Source organism: Pseudorasbora parva, chromosome 1, assembly GCF_024679245.1.
Source record: "Pseudorasbora parva isolate DD20220531a chromosome 1, ASM2467924v1, whole genome shotgun sequence".
NCBI lineage: Eukaryota > Metazoa > Chordata > Actinopteri > Cypriniformes > Gobionidae > Pseudorasbora > Pseudorasbora parva.
In genome coordinates, this window is record NC_090172.1 from 63,607,460 (window position 1) to 63,616,972 (window position 9,513).

Consider the following 9,513-nt stretch of genomic DNA (forward strand, 5'->3'; position numbering starts at 1 on the left):
TTGCTGTAATACTGTTTCTTCTCTTGTCTAGTAGTTGAGATGAATCCGATGTGTGTGTGTTGATATGAGTTAGTGTTGAATGATGCTGTATCTTTAAATAAACTCTCCATCAGAGGCTCAGAGAGCTTGAGAACAGTGACTGAACACACAATCAGCTTCTCTATCACTTCTCATTCTCTTGAAAAATTATTACTAAAACTGTTTGGACACTTTAATTTCATTGTCATGGACACAGTTTATCAACAAATGATGCTCGAGTTTTTCTCAGAACTAACTTCTCTTTTCTGAGACTCTTCTCAGTTATTTTTAGCCAGTTGGTCTCAGCTTCATGAGATATACATATTTATTTATTCATATTTTGCAAAGCTGATACATTTTATTTTGAGAAATGTCTTGATGTAAAACTATACTTGAGCTATATCTCTTTAAATGTTCATTTTGATATATTGCAGATATATTAATACATTTTTAAATGTGGTGTAAAGGTTTCACACACTTGTTTGTTTGAGCACTTCAAGCGGCCGGCACATTCAAATGATGTGGTCTGAATATGGTTTGTTTTTGGGTCCTTTAAGCGGGTACTGAGATCATGTGGTGTTGACGTATGATCTATTTTGGCCCAAGAGCAATAGGTGTGAAAATGATCTTACGCTACAACCAAACAGGGGTGCATTTCCTGAACAACGACCAAACTCACTGCTGAACTACTATATTTCAATGAATCGTTGAAGAAATCAGCTAGCTAGTCACAACTTTTTTCCCAAAACCATATTGTCACAAATCTGTTGTTACAAGTTGGTTAACTTAATGATGTCACGCAGGTGGTGGAGTAAAAACATATTTTAATTAATTATTTTGAGATCTAATTCATGCTAGATTGTTTGCTATAAATTATGGACATGGCATCTGAGGATTAATTCTCATTTTTTTCAGTTATTTAGCTTTATTTCCAGATTCAATCATGAATCTTTCTTACGTACTAGAGCACGTCCTCACACTCTTCAAAAAAAGGGCTTAAAATCTCTTGGCAAACTAAAAGATATAAATTACATTAGCATGTATTCAAAACAAATGATATATTATACATCACTGAATCCATCAGTGAATCCATCAGTGAATCCATCAGTGAATCTGTCAGTGAATCCATCAGAGAATCCATCAGTGAATCCATCAGTGAATCCATCAGTGAATCCATCAGAGAATCCATTAGTGAATCCATCAGTGAATCCATCAGAGAATCCATCAGAGAATTCATCAGAGAATCCATCAGAGAATTCATCAGAGAATCCATCAGTGAATCCATCAGAGAATTCATCAGTGAATCCATCAGTGAATCAGTCAATCCATCAGAGAATCCATCAGTGAATCCACCAGTGAATCCATCAGTCAATCCATCAGAGAATCCATCAGTCAATCCATCAGAGAATCCATCAGTGAATCCATCCGTGAATCAGTCAATCCATCAGATAATCCATCAGGGAATCCATCAGAGAATCCATCAGAGAATCCATCAGAGAATCCATCAGTGAATCCATCCGTGAATCAGTCAATCCATCAGAGAATCCATCAGAGAATCCATCAGAGAATCCATCAGTGAATCCATCAGAGAATCCATCAGAGAATCCATCAGTGAATCCTTTAGTGAATCAGTGAATCCATCAGAGAATCCATCAGTGAATCCATCAGAGAATCCATCAGAGAATCCATCAGTGAATCCATCCGTGAATCAGTCAATCCATCAGAGAATCCATCAGAGAATCCATCAGAGAATCCATCAGTGAATCCATCAGAGAATCCATCAGAGAATCCATCAGTGAATCCTTTAGTGAATCAGTGAATCCATCAGAGAATCCATCAGAGAATTCATCAGTGAATCCTTTAGAGAATCAGTGAATCCATCAGATAATCCATCTGTGAATCAGTGAATCCATCAGAGAATCCATCAGAGAATCCATCAGTGAATCCCTCAGAGAACCCATCAGTGAATCCATCAGAGAATCCATCAGTGAATTAGTGAATCCATCAGTGAATCCATCAGAGAATCCATCAGAGAATTCATCAGTGACTTAGTGAATCCATCAGTGAATCCATCAGAGAATCCATCAGTGAATACATCAGAGAATCCATCAGAGAATCCATCAGTGAATTAGTGAATCCATCAGTGAATCCATCAGTGAATCAGTGAATCCATCAGTTAAGTTTTCAGTGAATCCATCAGTGAATTCATCAGGGAATCCATCAGAGAATCCATCAGTGAATCCATCAGTGAATTCATCAGTGAATCCATCAGAGAATCCATCAGTGAATCCATCAGAGAATCTATCAGTGAATCCATCAGTGAATCCATCAGAGAATCCATCAGTGAATCCATCAGAGAATCCATCAGTGAATCCATCAGTGAATCCATCAGAGAATCTATCAGTGAATCCATCAGTGAATCCATCAGAGAATCCATCATTGAATCCATCAGAGAATCCATCAGAGAATCCATCATTGAATCCATCAGTGAATCCATCAGTGAATCCCTCAGTGAATCCATCAGTGAATCCATCAGTGAATCCATCAGTGAATTCTTCAGTGAATCCATTAGTGAATCCATCAGAGAATCAATCAGAGAATCCATCAATGAATCCATCAGTGAATCCATCAGAGAATCCATCAATGAATCAGTGAATCCATCAGTGAATCATTGAATCCATCAGTGAATCCATCAGTGAATCCAACAGTGAATCCATCAGAGAATCCATCAATGAATCAGTGAATCCATCAGTGAATCAGTGAATCCATCAGAGAATCCAACAGTGAATTCATCAGTGAATCCATCAGAGAATCCATCAGTGAATCCATCAGAGAATCCATCAGAGAATTCTTCAGTGAATCCATCAGTGAATCCATCAGAGAATCCATCAGTGAATCCATCAGGGAATTCATCAGTGAATCCATCAGTGAGTCAGTGAATCCATCAGTGAATCCATCAGAGAATCCATCAGTGAATTAGTGAATCCATCAGAGAATTCTTCAGTGAATCCATATGTGAATCCATCAGTGAATCCATCAGAGAATCCATCAGTGAATCCATCAGTGAATCCATCAGTGAATACATCAGAGAATCCATCAGTGAATCCATCAGAGAATCCATCAGTGAATCCATCAGTGAATCCATCAGTGAATCCATCAGAGAATCCATCAGTGAATACATCAGTGAATTCATCAGTGAATCCATCAGTGAATACATCAGTGAATTCATCAGTGAATCCATCAGAGAATCAGTAAATCCATCAGAGAATCCATCAGCGAATCCATCAGTGAATACATCAGTGAATTCATCAGTGAATCCATCAGAGAATTCATCAGTGAATCCATCAGTGAATCCATCAGAGAATCCATCAGAGAATCCATCAGTGAATTCTTCAGTGAATCCATCAGAGAATCCATCAGTTAATCCATCATTGAATCCATCAGTGAATCCATCAGTGAATCCATTAGTGAATCCATCAGAGAATCCATCATTGAATTTGTGAATCCATCAGTGAATCAGTGAATCAATCAGTGAATTCATCAGAGAATCTATCAGTGAATTAGTGAATCCATCAGTGAATCAGTGAATCCATCAGTGAATCAGTGAATCCATCAGTGAATCCATCAGAGAATCCATCAATGAATCAGTGAATCCATCAGTGAATCAGTGAATCCATCAGTGAATCCATCAGTGAATCCATCAGTGAATCCATCAGTGAATCCATCAGAGAATCCAACAGTGAATTCATCAGTGAATCCATCAGAGAATCCATCAGTGAATCCATCAGAGAATCCATCAGTGAATCCATCAGAGAATTCTTCAGTGAATACATCAGAGAATCCATCAGAGAATCCATCAGTGAATCCATCAGTGAATCCATCAGGGAATTCATCAGTGAATCCATCAGTGAATCCATCAGTGAGTCAGTGAATCCATCAGTGAATCCATCAGAGAATCCATCAGTGAATTAGTGAATCCATCAGGGAATCAGTGAATCCATCAGTGAATTCTTCAGTGAATCCATATGTGAATCCATCAGTGAATCCATCAGAGAATCCATCAGTGAATCCATCAGTGAATCAATCAGAGAATCCATCAGTGAATCCATCAGAGAATCCATCAGTGAATCCATCAGTGAATACATCAGTGAATCCATCAGAGAATCTATAAGTGAATTAGTGAATCCATCAGTGAATCAGTGAATCCATCAGTGAATCCATCAGTGAATCCATCAGAGAATCCATCAGTGAATCCATCAGTGAATCCATCAGTGAATCCATCAGTGAATCCATCAGTGAATCCATCAGTGAATCCATCAGAGAATCCATCAGTGAATCCATCAGTGAATCCATCAGAGAATCCATCAATGAATCAGCGAATCAGTGAATCCATCAGTGAATCAATCAGTGAATCCATCAGTGAATCAGTGAATCCATCAGTGAAGCCATCAGAGAATCAGTGAATCCATTAGTGAATCCATCAGTGAATCCATCAGAGAATCAGTGAATCCATCAGTGAATCCATCAGTGAATCAGTGAATCCATAAGTGAATCCATCAGTGAATCAGTGAATCCATCAGTGAATCCATAAGTGAATCCATCAGTGAATCAGTGAATCATGACATGTTTCAGTGTTTGATTGACATTGTGTTGAATGAATGGAAATGATTCATATCTGTGTTTCTTCTGCTTTCAGTGCTGATGGCCCTCGTTCAGTCTGGACTCACTCAAGGTATTTTACATCACTGCAGTATTTTTTAACCAATATGAATTTTGTTATAGTAGTTTATTTTTCTTCATGAGGCATCTTTACACAGCCGAGTTAAGGCGGCTCTACGCGGGTCTGTGTCTGCTCAAAATTCTGTGTAAATACGCGATGCCGCATTAAAGCAGACTTAAAATATAACGGGTCTGACCCACCTCGGCCCCTAGTATCAAAGGCGACATAGAAGCGGTTTTGATTCAGTGTAAATGAACGCGAACCTGTGCCGCCTTAAACTACATCATTGTCATGACAACCGCCTGTCAGCCAGCTCACTAGGCGCGAGAATCAAGAAGCAGCAAGGAGAACCATCTAGGAATTAAAGTAAATGCTTTCTGTACTCACGTCAAGCTAACCACTAGTGTTCCCCGTTTGTAATCTTCCTTTGAAAAGACAGGCAAGATCAACGCACTGCAACATTTCCCCTCAGAAACGGTAAATGCTTAACCTAGTCGGCGTCACTGCAACCCAGTATTATAATCTCTTGGAGAGAACGATATTTTATATTAGATTTGATATTTTCTGATATATTCTATCTGTTGTCCTACATTTCGTTAAAATAGACTGAAGTTTGGATTTTTCCCTTAGGCATAGTGCAGTCTAAAAACTTGAAATAGCCTAGGCACTCAACCATTATGGTTGTAGGCTAATTTGTCTATAAGCAACATTGTAGAATATTTGAGTTTATTTAAAGTTGTGTATTTTTTAATTATCATTATTATTAGGCTATGTGAATATTTATTTAGAGCATTTAGCTTATTACCGTTCGTTCCCCGGTTGGGTTGTAGCCTAACTGCCAGAGAAGGGCTAAATTTAATTTGCATGGTGGTAGTTTTTACCATTTCGTTATTTTGGCTCAAAAATTCGTTTTTTGGAAATATTACCTTAATTTAGAAATGCTTTTGAAAAAAATTTATTAGCCTAATAATAAAAAAAATAATTAAGACAGCGTGTGGAAATGTTGAAGTGCATAAACAATATGCCTATTTAATAAAGACGCGAACAAAAATCGTCGGTAATGGATTGACGTGTAACGTTTTTCTGTTCACAATTAGACAGAACTGTCAAATATTCGGGTTCATGTTATACGAGCTGAGAACTAAACTTCGTTTTGGGGAAATATTACAATCCTGACCACTTTTACAGTCTATGGGCTCAGAGAGATGGGGTATGCAGCCTGGTGCTATAATGGACCTCTTTTAATATGCGGTATTCTACCCGTAATAATGTAGGCTATACTTTCTTTATAGCGTTGTCAATCAGGCACAATTTTATTAAGAAATATAAAATAACTATACCGTAGCCTACAATAGAAGAATTGCAGAATTACAGGAGGCTAGACCTACAAAATTATGCCAAACATCAAAAGCGCTTTATAGAAGGCAGAAAAAAACGATTTAAAATTCCGTATTTTTATTTTAGGTCTATTTTTATACATTTTATTATTTGTTTTAAATTAATTTATAACACTTTGTTAAAACTGTAGTTTTAAATAATGTTCAAGGCATTGTGACCCGCGATTTTAATTCCTGTGTAAATGCATTTATGCCGCTTCAGAGAAGGATTAAACGGTCTGTGTAAATGCACATTTTTGTGATTTTATGCCGCTTCAGAATCGGTTTCTGTGCCGCGTTTGCTGTGTAAAGATTCCTATGGATACATCAGGATCCCATATTTGTCTCTTTGCTGATGTTTTATGTCCATGTTTTGCAAATTTCACAGAATCATCTGACTGTATTTCCTTCTGCTGGAAAACATTACAGAAATCTGCTATTTATTAAATCAAACGTTTCATAATCTACTGTATGAAACAGAAATGACTTCTGCCCAGTGTCATTAAGATCTTGTGCACCAATGCTTCAAGAGAAAAGAGCTTGAGAACAGACAGCAGGAAGTTAGTAAGTTCCCCATAGAGTGTGTATGACGTCACATTAAAGGCCAGCCGGCAGTTCACATCACACGGGTTACCTCAATAAATACCCAATAGGATTTCTCATAGGCTTTTGGATAATCGCAAAAAAAAAAAACAACTAGTTTTTGATACTTTCACGCAGGGCCGGACTGGGGCAAAATTTCAGGCCGGGAAATGTCACACCCACCCAGGCCATCCCACACACCCACAACACATTCTGAAACCATGAAGATCCATATTTTCTGAATGGTCATCACATAGAAAAGGTTTAAATCCTTAAACTGAGGCCGTGCAAAATAATTAAAGTTCTCTCTTTTTTTTTATTTGTCAAATTTTCTAGTAGCTGTGAAGACTTTTTCAGCAGGTCTACTTAGAAAAAATTAATAAAAATACAGATTGTTTGCACAGAATCTATATTTTTAAGTAAATTTAAAGTATCACATTAGGACAATGTGTTGTGGTTTCATCTAAATTAATTAAATGTGAAAATTAGTACAATGATAAATATATCATGACAGGATATTCTTTATAGAAAATCATAATACTGAACAAGTTATTGCATTATAGCTATGTTTGTGTTGTTGTCTGCCCGAGCGTCCTCCAAACGTTTACATCGATGTGAATATCTGTCTGCTAAATGTAACTTTACAATAATAATAATAATAATATAGATAATAATAATAATGTCCTTTAGCATACACCATACAGTAATGGGGTGCTACAGCTAACATTTGTTAACAGTTTAATATGAAGGCATATTCAGGGGTGGAAATGGGGGGTAGGGGAGAGCAGGGGCGAAAGTACCATTTTTCAGAAAAACACACTTTTATAAGAAAATATTTTAGACAGAGATATACATTTGCTCTGGTCAATAACTCACAAGTGTGGTCTATCAATAGCAGGTGGTATTTTGTTTAAATGCAGAACGACTACAGTATAATTTCACTTTGAACATGAGATGCAGATTGTTACTTTTGACCCCATCAGGTGGGTCAAAAGTAACACAACAATATAAGCTAGATTGTTCTGTATTACTCTTGTTTTTATTAAATATACCTGACTATGACCTTGTTAATGTAACTGCAAACATATTTTGTAGCTAATTTATCTTTGCAAAAAAAATATTAAATTACATTTTCATTTTACATTTTAAGTTTAATCAAATGTTTCAAATATAACCTGACAGTACAAACTTGTAGGTTTAGTATATATTTTTTTGTGCAATTTCGATCTATTTGATCATTTTTTTCTTCAACAATATGAACAATATGAAAATCAAATTAGCATAATATGAATTTTATACAAGTGGGACAAAAGTAACAAGTGTTACTTTCGTCCCGACAGGAAGTCCTGACATTTAAACAGGATTTACTTTTATTCTGAAAAACTCTGAAAAGACAAACCTTCAGGATGTGTAACAGCTATAAATAATCTGTAGAGTGATCATTACTGTGACACATGAAACGAGAAACACAACTTGTAATTAGAAAAAGAGTACCGCTTCAGTAATTTACTTTTCGTAGCCTACTCTAAAACTATATTTCAGACCCAGCCGTGGGAAAAGATGACGAAATCACATGATTTTTGGCAGATCCATCAAGGGTTGCGTGCTGAACGTGCTGGCATAGCTTGGAATGCAAATGTAGTCTGGGCTCTGAGAAAATCGCTTTGTTACTTTCGTCCCGCGTTACTTTCGCCCCGGTTCTCCGCGGGGGGACGGAGTCTGGGGAGTGAATTTCGAGTGAATACCGTATATTTGGTGCAAAACAACTGAACACGTGTGAGAGTGAAATTTGTATCTGTAGAGCATATCCACACACGTGTATCAACACATTTGAAGTCACAGGGAAAAATCTTTTAGGAGTTGTAAACTTGTAGCTTTTTTTCTCTCTTACAAATACAACACAACAGTGACACCTTGACACATTCTTCACTGCAGGTGCACAAATCCTATTCTACGAATCACTCATGAAGAAACTCATACGCTCACATTTTTGCTACAGTTGCTGCAGTGAATATGGTGCAAAACGCAGTCACACACCCGTATCAAAGATGTAAAGTCAAACAAATTTTGCACATCCACGAATTAACATGTGAATCCATGCAATGAGAGTTGAACACTTGTAGAATATTTGGTCACAAATGCATTACTTTTCTTGGATATTTTTCTTATACAATCACAAGTCCAATCACTACAACTGCTCAAATCTGCTGCTACGAGTCTCACACGCAGTTTTTACACCTTCAAATGACAAGTTCTGCGCGCTCTCACTTTTGCACCAAATACACCGAGAAATGTGGAGCAAAAGTGAGTTGAGCATCTGAGAGGCAGCGGCAGGCCCTGTGCAGTCGGCCAATCAGAAGAGCTCGTATGTACTGAGCCCCGCCCTCAACGGGACGCGGTGATAGATAGATAGATAGATAGATAGATAGATAGATAGATAGATAGATAGATAGATAGATAGATAGATAGATAGATAGATAGATAGATAGATAGATAGATAGATAGATAGATAGATAGATAGATAGATAGATAGATAGATAGATAGATAGATAGTAAAACAATGTGATTATCAACATTAAAGGATTAGTTGACTTTAAAATGAAAATGTCCAGATATTTTACTCACCCCTCATGTCATCCAAGATGTTCATGTCTTTCTTTCTTCAGTCGAAAAGAAATTAGATTTTTTGAGGAAAACATTCTCCACATGATGGACTTCAATGGGAACCGAAATATTGAAGGACCAAAGGAAGAGCTTCAGAGGCTCTGACCGATCCCAGAGGAGGAATAGGGTCTGATCTAGACAAACCATCGGCCA